The sequence below is a fragment of the Thalassophryne amazonica genome, chromosome 6 (genome assembly GCF_902500255.1).
Source record: "Thalassophryne amazonica chromosome 6, fThaAma1.1, whole genome shotgun sequence".
NCBI lineage: Eukaryota > Metazoa > Chordata > Actinopteri > Batrachoidiformes > Batrachoididae > Thalassophryne > Thalassophryne amazonica.
In genome coordinates, this window is record NC_047108.1 from 100,351,864 (window position 1) to 100,370,771 (window position 18,908).

An 18,908-nucleotide genomic window follows, 5' to 3' on the forward strand; every position below is an offset into this window, starting at 1 on the left:
AGACAGTCGCCCCTGCCTGGACCATGCTCTGTATTATATACGTAACTTACAGAGACCTGAAATTCCCCCATGAAGCAACAGTGGCAAGGAGAAATTCCTTTAAACAGGAATAAACTTGAGGGAGAACTAAACTCTGTGGGGGGCCACCAGCCATGACTGAGTTGATGAGGGGCATACAGATGTGGAATGGGATAGAGATAAGGGGGAAAAAGAAGTAACGATACAAATCAATACTAATAAGACCAATCACAATAATCAGTAATAATGTGATTAATAATAATTGTGATGAATAATAAAGAATCAGTGTATCTGAACCAGAAACATTATGGCCCATAAACCCCAGGAAGATAACAGTATTTCACAGAGTTTAAATTTACTTAAAAAAAAAAAATCAAATAGTATTTTATATCTGTTTTTATAACCCAGTATTAAAGCTTGTCATGAAAAAAATAAAGATTTTGCAGCACCCAACATTAATTAATCCAACTCAACAAAGTGAAAATGACTCACTCATGAAAAAAAAAAAGGTCTCATTTCACAGTTCATCATGTGTGCGGTAGCCACAGCAGTAGTGTCAAAAATGAGTGTCTCGTTTTTGGGGGGCCGGGGAGGTGGCACGAGACAAAGGTGAACATTGTTAATCTGTGTGTATTTGTGTGTAACCCGACTGTGCTTTCCAAGCCGAGCAGCCCTACCCTGGCAATGCTGAGACTGGGGAGACCCCGGCTCTTTCCAGAATCATCTCTCCAGCTTTGTTTGACTAAGTAGTGCCATGGTGTTGGTGTTGGATCGGGCTGGAGTGGCAGCAGTAGCAGCAGCAGTGCGGCGTATGTGTGGGTTGCCTGAGCCAGTGGGGCTTGGCACAGATAGGCAGCATATGTTCATGGCCTGCTTACTTCCTTTTTTCCCATCATTCTCTCTCCACCTCTTTCTCGCTTTCTGTTTCTGTAGCTCACTTGTTATAACCCTCATCTTTTCCTCCACTCTTTTTTTTTGACGTCGTTTGGCCTCAAGTGTTCTGGAGTGTCCTTTGGGAGGGAGCATAGCACACAGATCAAAGGCCATGTGGATCCCTGTTGCCACATCCCCGCCGTCTAACAGGAACGCGCGCATGCAGTCCTTTTTTAAAAAAAAAAATCTTTTTTGTCATCTGGTGTGCAATCAGAGAATATTCAGTGCATTTGGTAATTTGTTGTGGCTGTAATGAGAGGTGTCTCTGTGTGTCGTTTTTGATGTCGTTCCAAGGGTGGGTCACTGTCCTGTTTGTGCCCTACACAAACAAGAGGTGGTGTCAGATAGCTGCCCTATAGGTAATTGCAACCCACCACATTGTGTACCGTAGCTGCTCCGGAAAGCGTTAACATTGTCCCACATCACCGAACCAGCTGTTTCAGCCTTTCACACCTTCTCTCCTGCTGCCTGCTCTCCTCCCTGCCTCTTGGACCAGTAAATGAACACTCATTTGCAAGTTAGATAAATCCTTTGAATGTATTATTGATGCAAACAAATTAGCCTGTAGGCCCTAGACAATACCTAATGGAGCCTTGGCTTATGGGTGAGGTAGTTTCCAGCGAGGCCACTGTCAGTGTTCCAGAATTGATGCCTGCTCTTCTGCCCTGTATTTATTTCTCTTACAAATTATTCAGATGTTTTGATGCATTTTGGGATTTAAAGTAGTCTGCCTTATTGCTGCCTATACCATACGTCCAAGCCCATCCACCTTCATTCATTTACTAAAGAAAAAAAAGAAACACTCAATTAGATAACTGGGATAAAGCCACCAAAATGAGGGGATGCATTAGCCGAAAAAGTGCTGATGTCAAACTCTTCTGCCATTTCTGTAGCCAGGCGACGTCCCGGATCAACAAAGCGTTTACGTTGGAAATGAATGGCACATTCCACTGTTACAGGAGTTTTTTGTCATGAAAAGATGTGCGAAGGAATTCGCGCGTTGAGACGGAGGCGCAGGGCACAGAACAAAAAGCAACGCAGTGATGAAGCCTCACAGGACATGTTGTGGCATGTCCAGCTCGTCCACAATTTCTCGGATAGTCATACGACTGAAAAGCCACCGAAAGCCGTCTGAATCTTCCGAATGGTGCAAGAGCTGGACATGTTAGGGCTTGTCCTGTGAGACCAACACGGAGGTGCTTTCGTCCTGCGCCATGAGCAGCTCCGTGGCGAATTTCTCCACTCCTCTTTCCATTACATAAACTCCTGTAACAGTGGAATGTGCCGAAAAAGTGCTATGTCCAGCTGTCTTGCCATTTCTCTGGTAGTCAGACAACGTCCCAGATCAACAAAGCGTTCACTTTGGAAATGATCTGGTCTTTTGAGCCTGGCGATCGCCGCTTGGTGCGTGGCGCGCCCTCAGCCGCTGTGGGCCGTCTTTAATCCAGTTGTAATTGTCCTTAATCTGTGTGATCCCCATAAGATCTTCACCGAAAGCCATCTGAATTTTCCAAATGGTTTCCACCTGGCTGTCTCTCACACTTTCTGAAAAAATTTTGATGAAGCAAAGCGGCAGTCGATCAGCCAATTTCCTGACAATGAAAATCCGCCGAGGGGGCTGGACCACTCCTCCCCGTGCTCACAGGCGAATGACGCAATTGAATCACGCATGCGCACGAAGCTTCAAGCTTGGCTGATGCAATCACACATGATTCAAATCCATATAGTTTTTGCAAAAAATAAAAAGGTCCGTTACTTTTCTAACAGACCTCGTACACATATAGAGGCAGGCTGATCCTGGCTGGAAAAACATGATAGGCACAGAATTCATAAATGCATGAAAAGAAATAACGAGAGAAAACTGCCATCGCATCTTCAATGATTATGACATTGTATTGATCAGAAAAAGGAAGGGTGGGGAGGGAAAGAAAAGGCTCTGAAGCCCCAAGATAGTCTCTGCTATAATATGTTTTTTATGCATGCATAAATACTTCCATCAGGGCATGCACACACACTGCTCTGGAGGGGAAAAAAAAAAACAAAACTTCAATGCACTTGGTTGGCTGATGTTCAAAGTTTGCTATGCCTTTGTGGAAGGTCACAACTTTGCGCTACCTCACAAAGCAAGTGATGCTCCTCATTTTAGTCGCTCTCAGTAACCGCTCATTTGATATAAAGTCATTCCAGCAGTACCCAAGCATCTTCCAACATGGCCTCATACAACAGACATCTAGTCATCCCCTTAGGTCACTGATTAGCGCCCAAGTCTCACAATCATACAGTAAGACAGGTAGCACCAGAACCCTAAAGACTTGAACCTTCACTCTGCTCCAAAGTTATTATCACCAAACACCTCTGTTCAGCAATCTCATGACTCCATGCACTCTTCTCAGGCATCTCTCAATCTCAGAGAATGAGGACCCAGAGACACAAATGTAACTGCTAGTGCAGCAGATAACAAACAGAATATTTACAGAGGAATCCTTCAAATGGTGATACAAGCACCAAATTTGTCAAAAGTACACCTTAGATATTACTCTTTTGAAAAAAAAACTGACAGGCCACTTGAATTTTCAACAGGCGGCCACGTAGGGGTCAATTGAAGAGTTACATAGGGTTCAAAATATAAAAATGCTCCAGTCATATTGAAAATTATACCACATTATTTGTCTGATTGTAAAGATTCCAAAAAGGTATAGTTTGGACTATCTATGACTGAATTCTATAGAGTTATGGGGTAAAAAGGACAAGAATGGTGACAAAATTCATTTTCAGTTTGTACAGGGGTCAAAAGTTAGTTGCTCCAATTTTGTTCAGAGGCGATGCAAATTATTGGTTGAGTTAATAGGGTTTCAAAAAGGGATAGTTTGCACCATGTATCATGCTTAGCTATCAGGTTACGGGATACCATATGTCACATGTCATAGAATTCAATGCATGTCAACATTATTTGACCTTTACAGAATCAGAACCGCCTTTATTGTCATTGTAATTTGCATTGCAACGAGATTTGAGTGCAACTCCAAAAGGTGCTTTTTCTAGGTGCGAGTAATTGTTAGCCAAATAAAAGATAATAACATTTAACAATAAATTATTCAAGGTATATGTACAACTAAATAAAATAAAATAAAATGTGGACCAAGTAAAATTGATTGACCAATACTGTCGGCCGGAGGGTAGTAGATCAAACAGGTGGTTGCTGGGGTGGGATGTGTCTTTGCTGATGCTGGCAGCTCTGCTGAGGTAGCGAGAGCTGGCAATGTCTTCCAGGCTGGGCAGACATTGCCAGTTCTCGCTACCTTTACTTTAGAGACCAAGCATTCAACACAGCATTTGCTGCACTATGTCAAGATAGGTGAATGTCTCGACAAGTTCAACACTTTCACCACATAAAGAGACACTTCTGATGGCCAAGTGCAAGAAGTGATTCAAAGCCTGGACCTTAGTCTTCATCCCCATGCCCTTCCACCATGATTACGTTGATTTTGGGGAATGCCTTTGCAAAGAAAAATAGATTTGAAATTTGAAATTTAAAAAAAAAAATGGAAAAAAGGAACTCTCAACAATTACCTCTATTTAGTCAAGATCATCTTTTCTGTAGCCAAACTAATTAAATACATCTGACAATTATATTTTGCAGCCATTTCTGTGTGTTTCTCCACTTTGAGTCATTTTCCACACAGAGAAGAGCTTCTTTCAAATACAATGCAAAGAAAACATGTTCTTCTGTTCTGACATTTCACAATAAAAGTCCTAAACATTAATGCTGGCTAACAGGACCTTACATCAACTCCAAGCATTTCCGTAAGAGACAGTGCAATAAAACAGTTTCCAATATCATATATTTCAGGTTATTTTTATGGGATGGTTGGATAATATTTTCAAGAACCTCATTCACTAGAAAATAATACTGACAGGCACACACTGGAACCTGATGTTTGCGACAACTTGCAGTTAAAACTTGGCATGCACTTTCTAGCACAGAACCTCCAGTTATGCAATAGTCCTTAAATCACATTAAATTCTGTTATATTAGACAAATTTGTCTTGTAGATTGGTTATGGAAGATGAGAATCGTGTGAAGTTATTGTCCAGTCAAGCGACAAAGACGGTGTGGGGTTAGATGTTTGCAACATTGCATGTCTTGCGATGTGACGATTGTGCAGACATATATCACTATAACCAGGCTAAAACAATATACTGTGCAGCTCTACTTTGTTGACATCATTTCTGCTTTTGCTCCATTCATGCACATCACAAATCAGAGCTGATATGCTGTTGCCAATGAGTCAGTCTCCAATTTCCCCCCATCGAGTGCCAGTGTGTGTATTTTCAAAGTGCCTGTGTTAGTACTAGCGGTGATTGATATGCGTGTTTTACAGGCTTTACATAAAACAGGAATCTCATTTATTCCCTCGTCTTCTGATCCTCACCGTCTAATGCTAAGTAGTACATATGAATTTTAAATCTCGGCCAGCAGAGGTATACCTGCTGTTTTTCATGAGTATAATTCAGCTTGCCCAGCTATTAAAACACACCACCGACCAATGATAGTCCCGGTGAAGTCTCAAAGCGTGGCAACAATCGGAACGATCAAACATGCATATCCATAGTGCATGAATGGTCCAGTCGAGATGGCGCGCCTGGATCCCCTCCGCAGTATTCAGTGTAGGAAGTACTCATTACTCTTAGCTCTCTGAGGACTAGACCTGTGTTAATGCATTTTCTCCTCTTACTCTCTTTTTCTTCCCTCCTCTACTCCCTCTGCCTGCTTTTCAGCTGACTCTGAGTTTTGGCAATCTTATTTGCCTTTCAATCCAGATCAATCTCCATCTTACCTTCAGCTCCTGAATCATAAACAATTCATAGGCTCAATAGTGACACTGATAGACGTGGGGCAGTGAGGGTTTGGTGTAAAGCCCTGTGGAGGCTAGTTGAGGATGGAATTAGCACAGTGTGAAGACAATGTTGGCCTCGCCGCCCTGTCGAACCCCCGCCCTGCACAGCTGTTGCACTGTCTCAGCAAGAGACAGTGTGTTTGAGTGTGTGCATGTACATATGCAGTAGGTGCACACATACCGTATGTGCCAGGTTTTGTGTGTGTGTGTGTGTGTGTGTGTGTGTGTGTGTGTGTGTGTGTGTGTGTGTGTGTGTGTGTGTGTGTGTGTGTGTGTGTGTGTGTGTGTGTGTGTGTGTGTGTGTGTGTGTGATGTATTATTCACAAGAGAAAGCATTCATCTCAGTGAGACACCTTCAACATTTTGGAGACATGGTGTGCTTAACAGCTTAATGTAGTTTCTGCAATTTGGTTCTCCTCTGCCTTATTAAACCCAGCACTTCCGTTCTAGCTGTGTTTTGCCTCATGAAGGATTAATTGTTGTGAGAAGCATCGCGTCTTTCAGAATAAATGCTCCAATTGAATTTCCATCAAACTATTTAGACAGATGATTAGAAGGGGCTCAGAAGTAAAGACTACCCATGTTTGAAGTTAAGTGAGAGACTCTTTTCTAGCCTAAGGGCCTTTTCTTCCACCCGGCACAAAGTAACACACAGCACAACGCAAGTGTAATTGATAGCATACATCTGATGTCGCTGTCATTTTCAAGCCTAGTGCCCCAGTAGTCATCTGTGTACCCAGTTCAGTTCACTTAAATTTATTTGTAAAGCACCAAATCACAGTATAAATCACCCCAAGGTGCAACACATGAGCAAAGTCAGACCAAACCCACCCCCCGAACAAGCATATGGGCAACAGTAGTAAGGAAAAGTTTGATTTTAGGAAGAAACCTCAAGTAGACCACATTCGGGGGGGAACCATCTGCTTTGCCATACTTACAAAACAAAATAACAAATAAAACAAAAGCACAACAAAGAGTAGTCAAAAGTGCAGCGATAGAAATGTAACAGCTATGCAACCATATACATAAAGTCCAATGATCACAATTTCACAAAAGCCATCCAACCAGCAAAGAGCAAAGTCTGAAAAGGGACTGCAACTCTTGAGTAAGTTTGTGTCCGAATGCTAGGTACCCATGTGTGTTGGTCTTGTGGTGTTGTCATCACAGTGTAGATAGATTGTTGTGGAGCAGCCAAGCCCCAACCTCCCATCCTGATTGATGAAAGAAATGCAGAAGAGGTAAATGTTGCAGTCCGTTGAATGGCTACTTGAGGCTGTCTCCAAAAACGAGTCACTCCCCATAGGCCCCCATGTTAAGATGACCAACTTTAAAGCACAAATTAGCATTTTCACAGCCAGATATAGTGGCAGCAGAGTGATTTCACCAGCGCAGATACCAGCAAAAACATGCCACACACAGGCACTGTTTTCCTGTTACAAGTGATCCAGGTGCTGATTCTCCTGAAGACCTTGTCCTTCCATTCATTCAGGAATTTGTGGTAAGGTCCTCCTCAAAGACTAGCTGAAACGGCTGTGCTGTAGGTGCATAGTATACGAACTGACATGGTTAGTTTTGTCAATACGAATAAGAATGAAGCTTCACGCATAGCAGTGAATGCAACAGTGTTAAGACTCATAGCAGTCACTACACTTGTCTTGGCTTCTATCATTTTGTGATACCTTAAAATTAATTTCCTGGCCAGAAAACCTCTCACTTATAAGAGTTTACCCTCTCAGTAGAAGCTGACCATCTGATTTATTTAATGTTATACCCAAAACAGCCCACCTCCGTTGCACTCTCACTCATAACTCATCTTCAACCACTTTTCCGGGTTCGGGTGGCAGGGACAACCGCTCCAGCAGGGGACCCCAGACTTCCCTTTCCAATGCCACATTGACCACCTCTGACTGGGGGATCCCGAGGCGTTACCAGGCCAGTGTGGAGATATAATCTCTCCACCTCATCCTGGGTCTTCCCTGGAGTCTCCTCCCAGATGGATGTGCCTGGAACACCTCCCTAGGGAGGCGCCCAGGAGGCATCCTTATCAGATGTCCGAACCACCTCAGCTAGATCCTTTCAACGCAAAGGAGCAGCGACTCTACTCCAAGCTCCCCGCGGATGACTGAACTTCTCACCCTGTCACAAAGGGAGACACCAGCCACCCTCTTGAGCAAGGCCATTTCGGCCGCTTGTACCCGTTCTTTCGGTCATGATTCAACCCTCATGACCATAGATGAGAGTAGGAACAAAGATTGACCAGTAGATCAAGAGCTTCGCCTTTTGGCTCAGCTCCCTTTTTGTCACAACAGTACGATAGAGCAAATGCAATACCGCCTTTGATGCACCAATTTTCCAGCCAATCTCACGCTCCATCGTCCCCTCACTCGTGAACAAGACCCCGAGGTACTTGAACTCCTTCACTCCGGGCAAGGCCGTATTCCCTACCCGGAGTAGGTAATCCATCAGTTTCCTGCTGAGAACCATGGCCTCAGATTTAGAGGTGCTGGTCCTCATCCCAGCCACTTCACACTCAATGAGTGTTGGAGGCCACAGGCTGATGAAGCCAACAGGACCACATCATTGGCAAAAACAGTGATGAGACCCTGAGCCCACCAAACTGGAAACCGTCCTCCCCCCAACTACGCCTCGATATCCTGTCCATGAAAATCACAAACAGGATTGGTGACAATGCGCAGCCCTAGCGGAGGCCAACCCCCACCGGAAACGAGTCCGACTTATTGCTGAGCACCCGAACATCCTTTGCACTCTGTGCCTTCTAAATCACAAAGCAAGTTGGACACGCTTCAAATACATTTGTACGATGTGCTATGGAATGGATCTTCAAGATAGGGCCCTCGGTCTGTTCACCTGCATTTTGGCAACACAGCAGGTCAAACTTTCAGTGAATACGTAGGTATGTGAATCCTGCCAACAAAACAGCAGTCAGCAAAGTGCCACCTCAGCACCTGGGCTTTAATGATTAATACCAAATTGATGGTCTCAATTAATTTCCTATTACACCAGCAGAAGGCTGCGGTCGCTCTGTCTCTGTCATGGCCTGGCTCTTGTTTTTTGGAAGCCTCTTGTGGCAGCTGCTATATGGAGATAGTATGCTTCCTCACTACCTCACGCACCATTTTAGAGAGCGGCGTACGAAACATGCACGCACACACAATCACAGGCGTCTAGTATCTTATGAAAACATACACGCACACAATTACACGCTGGTTTCCTATTCACATTTCACACATTTGCGCACAGATAAACAAAAATGTAACTCTGCCTTTGAGTTGAATCATTTTTAAAGGGCGATTTCTGTGTTTCAGTTGCTATGTACAGCAAAAACAGGAATAAAAAGCTCCAGCAATTCAGCTGCACATCTTTGAACAGTATAATTTTACAAACCACTAGTCTTATGTGATTTTTTTTTTTTTTACTTTGATGTGGCATCACCCGTCTGTATTATCATATTTTGCATTTGAACAACAGGATACATAGCTCTCTGTTTTAGGTGTTTTTTTTAAAGCCTTGAATGATTTCCGCCCCTGCAGTGCTTCCACATATTCGTATCAGTGTGTAACATGCTGATTTATTCCCATGATCATTTCTCTCAGAGCTATGATTTGACAGCTTGTTCCTGTGACCTTAACTGTCTATGGACCTGCTCCACCGATCATCTCGCAGTCAATGCTGCCCCTGTAGAGAGACTGGGGTAAAGCTTGTGTTTTATTCTACAGATTGGCAGACTTCTGCCGCCTTTTCTCTTCATTACCTTTTCATATCCCATTCACGGCTTCTTATCTCTGACCACTTTCTACTTCACCCCATAAACACCTCTATCGCACTCTAATATTCACTGTTTATCTCAAACTCATTCTCTCATTCTGTCTCGCACACATTTTTAAATTTCATTTCTCATGTAGACCAATAGACACCATTGGTTGCTAGGTAACCATGTGAGCTTTTTTTTTTTCTTCTTCTTCTTCTTCTTCTTCCCAAGGCAGACGTTTGGTTACCCATTTGTATGGTGTGTATGTGCATGCACAGTGTATCTCTTGAGACAGGTCTTGCCAAGTTAAGCTCTCGGGCTGCTCCAGCTTCCATCCAAGTAATAATAATGAGCATTGGCGGCTCTAGGGGATGGCTGGATGGGGTTGTAACCCTCCCAAGAATTTCAATAGCGCAATTATAACTGTACAATCAGATTAGCTGCAAATAAGGGTGATAAGCAGTTGGCGTTTGTCACTTGATGGGTCTTAGCTGGTGTGTCCAGCTCATGATTTCTTGGCCTCACAATATTTAGTGATAAATTATAAAGGATAGGGAAAACTGACAACTTCAATATAAAATTACCCTCCATACTCGACTGCCTGATGGAAGCAAAGCTCCATTAATTGGTTTAAATAAAATGTGTGTCATGGTGACACTTCTCTGTCCTTAGCTAGCTTGCCAACATCTCAGTAATTTGTCTTGTAAATCACCTCAGAGGTATTATCTGGTTTTTGTTGTTGTTGTAGATTTAAGCGTTTTGTTTTTGTTTTTTCTCTCTAACTTTCACAAAATATAAGAGAAAAAGTGCCAAATATATCAGATTGATACTGTTATGTGTCGGACGCAGCTCGGAGAACCGACCAGCGTTTGAAGGACCCAGTATGAAATAAGCAGAGCACGGTACAAAGGCTAACTGAATTTAATACATAACAGTGATAATACAAAAAGGTGCGGTCTGGCGTGGTGCGCTCCCAGCAGCGCTAACGGTCCGGAGCCAGAAGCTGTTTCGGACCCAAGGACCCCGCCGACACCCCCCAGGTGGCCGCAACAACCGAGTCTGTGAAAGAAGGAACCATTATGTGAGTCCACACTCTACACACAGAACACTTAAAGGTGTACAAACAGCAAACACTTCCTGGCTTGATTGCTGATCAGCTTCCAACCTGCGGGCATGGAACATCCAGTTCACAAAACTCCACTGCAGTGGAAGCTGATACATGACTAACAAACAGCTCAATACAATAAGGTGTGAGGGACACCACATTTACTGACTGTATAACTGTTAGTCACAAAATCTAACGTACCTCAGGAAGTGTGCTGACGAGCGTGAGACCTCACCCCCCTCCTCTTTCACAGACCGTGCATCAAACCTGGACGTTTCTCAGCATCCGCTGCTGATGAGATGGCTCCCAAGACGACGATCTCACCCGTCTGGTCACAAGGTCGAGTCTCTGGCAAATACACACTGTGCACTCCAGTCTTAAATGCCAACATGCTCCAATCCATCCAGATGCACCTCAGCTGTGAGTCCTGACAAGTCGCAGGTGATCAGGGTGAGGTCCTGACAGCCTCAGCAACACAGCCACTCAGTCCCAAATGCACGCCACCTGGGAGGAAAACAAACAGACAAACAAACCGGCAGCCAGGCCCCCCCCAGCCATATAACAGTACCCCACCCTCACGGGAAGCCTCCCGGCGACCACACACACCTGGCCCAGGAGAAACACCCCCCTCCAGGGACCATGGCTGGAAACCGCGTCTGCGTTCGTCCTCCAACAGACTGGTTGAACTGGCTGCATCTTTGCCTTTGTTTGACAGTCTCAGCACAGGTGTGGCCAGGAGTTCCTACACCTGTGCGGTCAGCCTTTAACCAAACATGTGTGATTAGTCATAACACAAAACAACCAAAACACCCCCCCCCGCCCCAGGGGACCGTCCCATCAAACCCCAGGGAAGGGGAGAAAAGGAAAACAACCCACATGTAAACTCACAAACAAAATGCCAAAATACCCCCCCTCCTCCCCCCCAAACGACACGCAGGGACCAACACCCCCCAGAGGGCCACCCGCCAGCTCCAGGAGTAATAACCACGGCCGAGGTCCCTCTGGGATCCACCGTCACCCACGGGGACTACCAGCGCCCCCCAGAGGACCACTCGTCAACCCCAGGAGATGCCTCCCCTCACGACCAATGGACCCAGCCCCGGCCGTCCACGGCTAGATGGACCCAACGCCTTTTCCCCCCCCAGAGGACACCACAGTCAAACCCTGAGGGCGGAAACTGGGGGAGGGAAAACAAAAAAAAACCCAACCCCCCCCCCTCCCCTCCCGGGTGCAGAGGCCACCTGGGAAACGCCCAGCACAACCTAACTGCACCCCTCCAGCAATGCCGACACTACGGCACACCCGGCTGGAGTCAGAGGAGAAGAGAGGGCACAACAAAAAACAAAGAGAAAAAACAACCCAAATACCACCCCATCACCCCCCAGGGGACCGCTCCATCTAACCCTGGGGATGTGAAACAAAAAGAAACAAAAGAAAAAAAAAAAACAGACCAACACACAGTTGTTTGGGTCCCCGTTTTTCTTTTTTTTTTTTTTTTTTTTGTTCTTGGTTAGCAAAGGCTACAGGGTCACACCCCCAGACAAATAGTGGACAACAAAAAAGAAAAGCCCACACAAAAACCAACTCAAAAAAACACCCACACAAAATGAACTAACACAAAACAAATCAGTGAGTTATACCGTCAAGCTCAACCAAAGGGAACACACCTGTTCCTACTCCAGAGCTTGACGGTACCGTGATTCAGTCACCACAAGGGGGAACCAGAGTGCTAAAAATGAAAAAAACCCTTGGGCGACAGAAAAAAACAAACGAGCTGCTTTTGTGTGCGCAGCTGAGTGCAACACACAACCAAAATGTGCTCAACTAAATAACGCCGGAGCTGATACAACAGACGCAGTAGTTACCTTTCTCCGGGGAAACGGGGCTATGACTGTAACACAGGAAGCCCAGCGACCCGTGCTAACAGAGCTCCGCCGTGCGCGTGAACCCATTACAAACGCACTCTTGCAGCTCCCGTTGACACCTCCCATCCGGTCGGAGTGTGACGCGAAGCCGTCGCCAGTCACACTCCACCACGATCCACGGATGAGGCACAACACAGGAACATGGCTGCAAGAGAGCACAAATTAGTATCCAGTAATGGGTCTCAAACACGCACCTTCCGGGCGGAGAGCCCCGCAACTGATCCGGATAACCACTGAACGTCTGCTGCCGCCTTCCCGGCGCGTTACCGTCTCTGCTAACGCTGGGTCCGTGATGTTTGGCCAGAGACTACTGTTATGTGTCGGACGCAGCTCGGAGAACCGACCAGCGTTTGAAGGACCCAGTATGAAATAAGCAGAGCACGGTACAAAGGCTAACTGAATTTAATACATAACAGTGATAATACAAAAAGGTGCGGTCTGGCGTGGTGCGCTCCCAGCAGCGCTAACGGTCCGGAGCCAGAAGCTGTTTCGGACCCAAGGACCCCGCCGACACCCCCCAGGTGGGCCGCAACAACCGAGTCTGTGAAAGAAGGAACCATTATGTGAGTCCACACTCTACACACAGAACACTTAAAGGTGTACAAACAGCAAACACTTCCTGGCTTGATTGCTGATCAGCTTCCAACCTGCGGGCATGGAACATCCAGTTCACAAAACTCCACCGCAGTGGAAGCTGATACATGACTAACAAACAGCTCAATACAATAAGGTGTGAGGGACACCACATTTACTGACTGTATAACTGTTAGTCACAAAATCTAACGTACCTCAGGAAGTGTGCTGACGAGCGTGAGACCTCACCCCCTCCTCTTTCACAGACCGTGCATCAAACCTGGACGTTTCTCAGCATCCGCTGCTGATGAGATGGCTCCCAAGACGACGATCTCACCCGTCTGGTCACAAGGTCGAGTCTCTGGCAAATACACACTGTGCACTCCAGTCTTAAATGCCAACATGCTCCAATCCATCCAGATGCACCTCAGCTGTGAGTCCTGACGAGTCGCAGGTGATCAGGGTGAGGTCCTGACAGCCTCAGCAACACAGCCACTCAGTCCCAAATGCACGCCACCTGGGAGGAAAACAAACAGACAAACAAACCGGCAGCCAGGCCCCCCCCAGCCATATAACAGATACAGAAATTCAGCTGTCTGGGAGCATATTCTGCCATCTTGAATTGTTTTGTTCAAGCAACCCACCAAACAAACTTAGGTCACGCTGCCTTTGCTCGGATCAGCAGTTGCCACGTTGCATTGCTCAGCATTTGCACAGCCTAACTAGTGTCATAGTGATCACTTGTCTCTTGTCGCTGTAAAATGCCCATTTTGATTGAACATGACTGGTAGGCGGTCACTTTGTCTCTGTCTCTTGAAGCTAATATGACCAAAGGCTCAGGTTAGTTCTGGGAGCATACTTGCCGTATCCACCACACAACAGAATGGTTTGGGGTTCTAGATGGTTCCCATCCAGGCAGATAACCAGCCCATCCCACTTTAACCCTCTGGGTCCAACGGCATCATATATGAAGGCTGAGACCAAGCTTTACGAAATTATAAATAACTTTTTAATGATATGAGATAGAAACTTACTTTTTTTTGCTGAAAAGTTAACTTCGCAGACTTTTGAGCCAACCACCGGCCATCTTTATACTCCTCATAGAAGCTGTGTGATGACGTGCGCAATGTTAGTGTCCAGTCGGAATTGGTTCACCGTCACATGGTTTGCCAAAATCCAGTCGTAGGGCAGATTTACGTCACGTGATAAACCAAAGATCGTTTTTAGCAGTGATGTGTTACTAGTTGGACAGTTTGAATAGCCCCCTCGCTGCTGGCTCCAATGCGCCCTGCACCATTACACACAGTGATCAATGAAAGTGAGCAGAGGGAGCAGACGGAGGGCCTCTGATGACAATCTCACATGGTCAAACCCAGAGTGTGTGAGTTTTAGAGATGCTCCACTCCTCATTACCTGTGAATGTTATTAAATAAGCCTGTGGTAAGCTCTCTCACTCCGGCGTAAAGCACTGTTTACCATTTCAATGGTGCGAGGGGGGAGGGGCCACTCTTCAGAGTGTAAATGGGCCGAAGTGTCAAAGCTGCTTTCAGAGCAGGACAGAAACTCCAAAACACAGTAGAAGTAGAAGTTTGTGATGTGACCTTTGTGTAATAGCTTTGAGATGAAGACAAACAAAACGCATAGACCATTTTATATATATTGTTCAAAATGTGCATTTGTGTTTATTGTTTGAACCTTTTTGTTGTACAGTCTTTCACACAATAGCCCAAATTACCTTTATAAAGTGTCAAAACAGTTGTTTATTATAGTTTGCTGTGTGTTTTAATGAATGTGTGGGGAAAATTATTTTCCGCTTTGCTTTTCCCTTTCTTATTTCTGATTGTAAACCTTTATTACACTTATAAAACACAACTATAGCATATATATTCTGAAAGTACAGGTTGTCCTGAAAAAAAGAGACATAAATCTTGATTGTGGGATGCAGGGAGAGCTGTTAACAGCAATAATAAAACATTTATGCCAGGCGAGTGAACTGTCCACAAAATGCCCTTGGACCCCAGAAGGTTAATAGTGGCCATCTATCTGTCATAGCCAGGTGAATAGTGTGGATACCCTTGGTCTTTTTCTAGTTGCTGGGGTCTTCAACACTGAAACAACTGCATGCTGGATCATGCCCAGATATATGTGCCACATGGCTGAAATATTGTAACTGAAATTCCCTCAAAATGCAAGTGAGCCTTAACTGTTCATTTGACACCAAGTTATTCCATCGGTACCCAAAGATATTCTCAAGAGGCTTAGTACCAAAGATATTTAGGCAACACCTTAGATTATTGGTTAGGGTTCAAGTTTCACAACTATATACCAACAATAGAAGCAAGAGGACCCCAAAGACTCAGACCTTCGTTCTCCTGCAAGGCGAAGGACCCAGAGACATGAATATCACTGCTGAGACAAGCAAATCTCTCACAGCACACTGATACACTTCTGATGGACAACTCCAGGAAGTCATTGAAAGCCTGGATCATTGTCTTGATCCAAGACAAACACAAACCTAAATGCTCAGAGTCCTCGCTTGCTCGAAGTTGTTGCTGATGCTGACAACCGCTGTTATCTATTGTTGTTCAGTGGGCCGTTGCAGACACAGATAGCGGCCAGGTTGGACTGAATTGCTGCTGGACGCACATCAGTCCTTCCTGTGACTCTGTTTAGAAATTCACCAGCACATCTCTCTCCCCTGGCTGCACCTGTGAAGTCCTGATTCGCTCACAGACATGGGCAGAGGCACATAAATAGCGCACATTGCCGACTGGCACAGGGAAAAAGACTACTCACAAAAACAAATCAGAGACAGCAGTGGTATTAAAATGAGTGGAGAGGTGGGGGAGGTGGTGTTAGCTCATTTTTTTTCCTCCTTCAAATGAATTGCACTAGACCCTAAGAGGAAAAGATGAAAATGAGAGGGCAAACAAGTGGGATTAAAAAAAAGATGGAGAGAAAGCCAGAGGTTGAGAGGTTAACATGAGACAGAAACAAAAGAAAATAGCAATGAAACGGAAATAAAAATAGTTAAATCTTCCTGACGTCTGAGAAGGCTTGGTAACTTGCTGTCTCTGCCTTTTTTTTTTTTACTGTGACTCTGTGTCACCTGGATGACCGTTGAATATTAGTATCAGTGCCATGGGCTCAGCCAAGGCCATTATGGCAGCCGGATGGGCTCCAGATGGCCTTTCCTCTGCTTGCCCCTGGGCAGCGTGGCCTCTCACTTGGGACCACCATAGCTAATGGAGAGGGTAGTGTGCTCTGCAAGGGCCTTAGGAAGAATAACTAGGCTGTAAACTGTGAGTTGTGGCAACTAAAGGTGCTGCAATGCTTCACTACCCAGCTTACCGCCTGACTTACTGCCTTCCTTGCTTGGCTTCCAGAATGCTCCTCCATATTCAGGCCCTGAATGCTGGGCTTTTGCACTTTTATTGTAATGCATGCACAGACTTGGCACAGCAACAAACACAGCCCACCTTTGACTGTGGTGCACTGCACAAATAAAATGTTTTAAAGCAGCGAGGAGCCACGCACAAAAACAGAGGAGCACTCTCTTGTGTAGTTGCTCGCAGAGATGTGGAAGTGTCAAAAGGCTCTGTTGTGTATGTGCACAAATGCACATGCACAGTGTAGAGTGGAGCAGTTCTGCCCCTCTAAGCTGAGTTATTTAAAGCCCCGCTCTCAACTCCATCGGAGTGATTATGTGCTACTGAATTAAACATCACAGGCCTCAGCCCCTGGCTTCCTCTGAAACATGCTCAAACATGCTGGCCTCTTCCTGTTCCTCAAAAGTTCCAACTTCTGCCTTTCATATCTTCCAGCCAGTACACTAGGTAGTGGAGGTAAAGGAGGTAAAGAGGTGATCTCCTACTGTGCCTCCTACTTAGCTATTTCTTTCACAGACCTTGGACACAGGCAGTTGTGGCAACTCACCTTAAAAACTCTTGATAAACTGGCCTTTACCCCTGAATTTATACCCAGCTTTGATTCATCCTGGCTTACAGCAGCACTGTAGTCGGTGGAGAGCTTGGTGAAGTAGAGGGTACACTACACTATGGCCATTTAGTTGAGTGTTGATTCCAGACACCCCATTTAGGGGCGTAGACACACTATGCAATTTGTACCATGCTCAAGCACATTTGACCTCCCCAACAACCTGGACGGTGGTCCAGGTCACGGTTCTGTTGCACTCAGGTGCAGGACGCATGTAGTGGGATTGCTAACCACGCCTAAGTATGGCTCTCAAACGTCACGTCACTGACGCGACTGTCCCATTTTACATTAGCAACTAACTGTATTGTTACTACTTGGATATTACACTCTTCAATCCATTCAAGAACATTTTGGTTAAAAACAGGTCTGGTTTCTCACCTTATAGATGGATGGGAAATGTTCATCAACGAGCAAGGTTGCATAATAGTTCGTCCTCATTTCCTGCCCCCATAAAATTCTTGTCACGCTTGATTGGCTGATCAACTGATAAATCCCGTATTGCATAATTCATCATGCTGACATGCAAGAATCCATCAAGGCTGAAAAACAACTCAATATAATTGTTACCACACCATTATTGTGGTGTGGTTTTCCTACTCGGGCAACAGAACAATTATGCAAAAGGTTATTCTTGGAGGAACTATAGGGAGGCGGGAAAGCAGGTTCAAATCGGGCATTGCTCTGCTAGTTAGACAGGCGCTTCAGGCTGTGTGCTGCCTTTTTGACGTGAGGTTTTGTTTACCTCACTATGCATGTTTTTGTGTGAACGTTCATGCACATGAGGCAAGGCACCAGGCAGCCGCCCCATATTCCAAAACACACCCATCGGCATTAAAGGCTCCAAACAGAAGGAAGAAGTCTCGTGGCTTGTGGAGGTGAACTTAAAGCACCACAGAGGCAGCTGACCTTGAAATGAGTTGCTGTGTTTGGGGACAGGCAAGGGAGGGTGGTGTTTAAAAGTCCAACCTCAGTGCCAGGGGCCAGGAGGCTGCCTAATGACGGGCACTGGATGCCATCCATCACTGTGCCATTGCAATGCCAACTGCCACCGCGAAGCCAAGAGAGCACAGCCTTCATCACCCCTCGTGCCCCTACGGCTGACCATGGCATATAGTAAACATAGACATGTATCCCTACACGGCTCACCTGCGTGCATGTGGATTTGAATCACCACAAATTTGCACATGCACTACACGAGCAGACATCCGGAATATGCAGTCAAAACAGCAGTCGCACTCCGCCTCACTCTTACAGCTCATTGCACTCATTCTGCATGCATACTGATGTGAATATGCCAATGAACATATAAAAATCTGCCTTTAGACGGCCGTATTTCTAATTTAGTGTAGGCAGATGCAACACATACACCTCCACAAATACAAATGCAAATACACAAACACATGCACCTCCCTCTTGGTATTTCTGGTTTGATGGTGAGCGTTTGTTACAAAACAATTGATTGTGCTTTCTCTCGTGGTATTTTGCATTGAACTGGATATTGCTGGAGTCTGCTAGTTCAGTTCTCCCCAATGAACCGTCTCATTCTGTTGCTCTGTTTCTTATTTTACCCATGGCTTGCGCTGGGGAAGAATGAAAGAAGGGGGCTTTTCCTATTCCCGAACCTTCAGCCTGACAGGCTTTGAAGCCTGCTTTCCACTGTGTGGTTTATTTTATCAGGGAGGAACAAGGTT

At 45.4% G+C, this 18,908-nt stretch overlaps 1 protein-coding gene across 8 annotated transcripts in view; it reads left to right on the plus strand.

Moving 5' to 3' along the window:
* camta1a (calmodulin binding transcription activator 1a) overlaps positions 1 to 18,908 on the plus strand; it is a 919,840-nt gene that overhangs the window by 771,120 nt on the left and 129,812 nt on the right. The gene's annotated exons all lie outside the window — the stretch shown is intronic.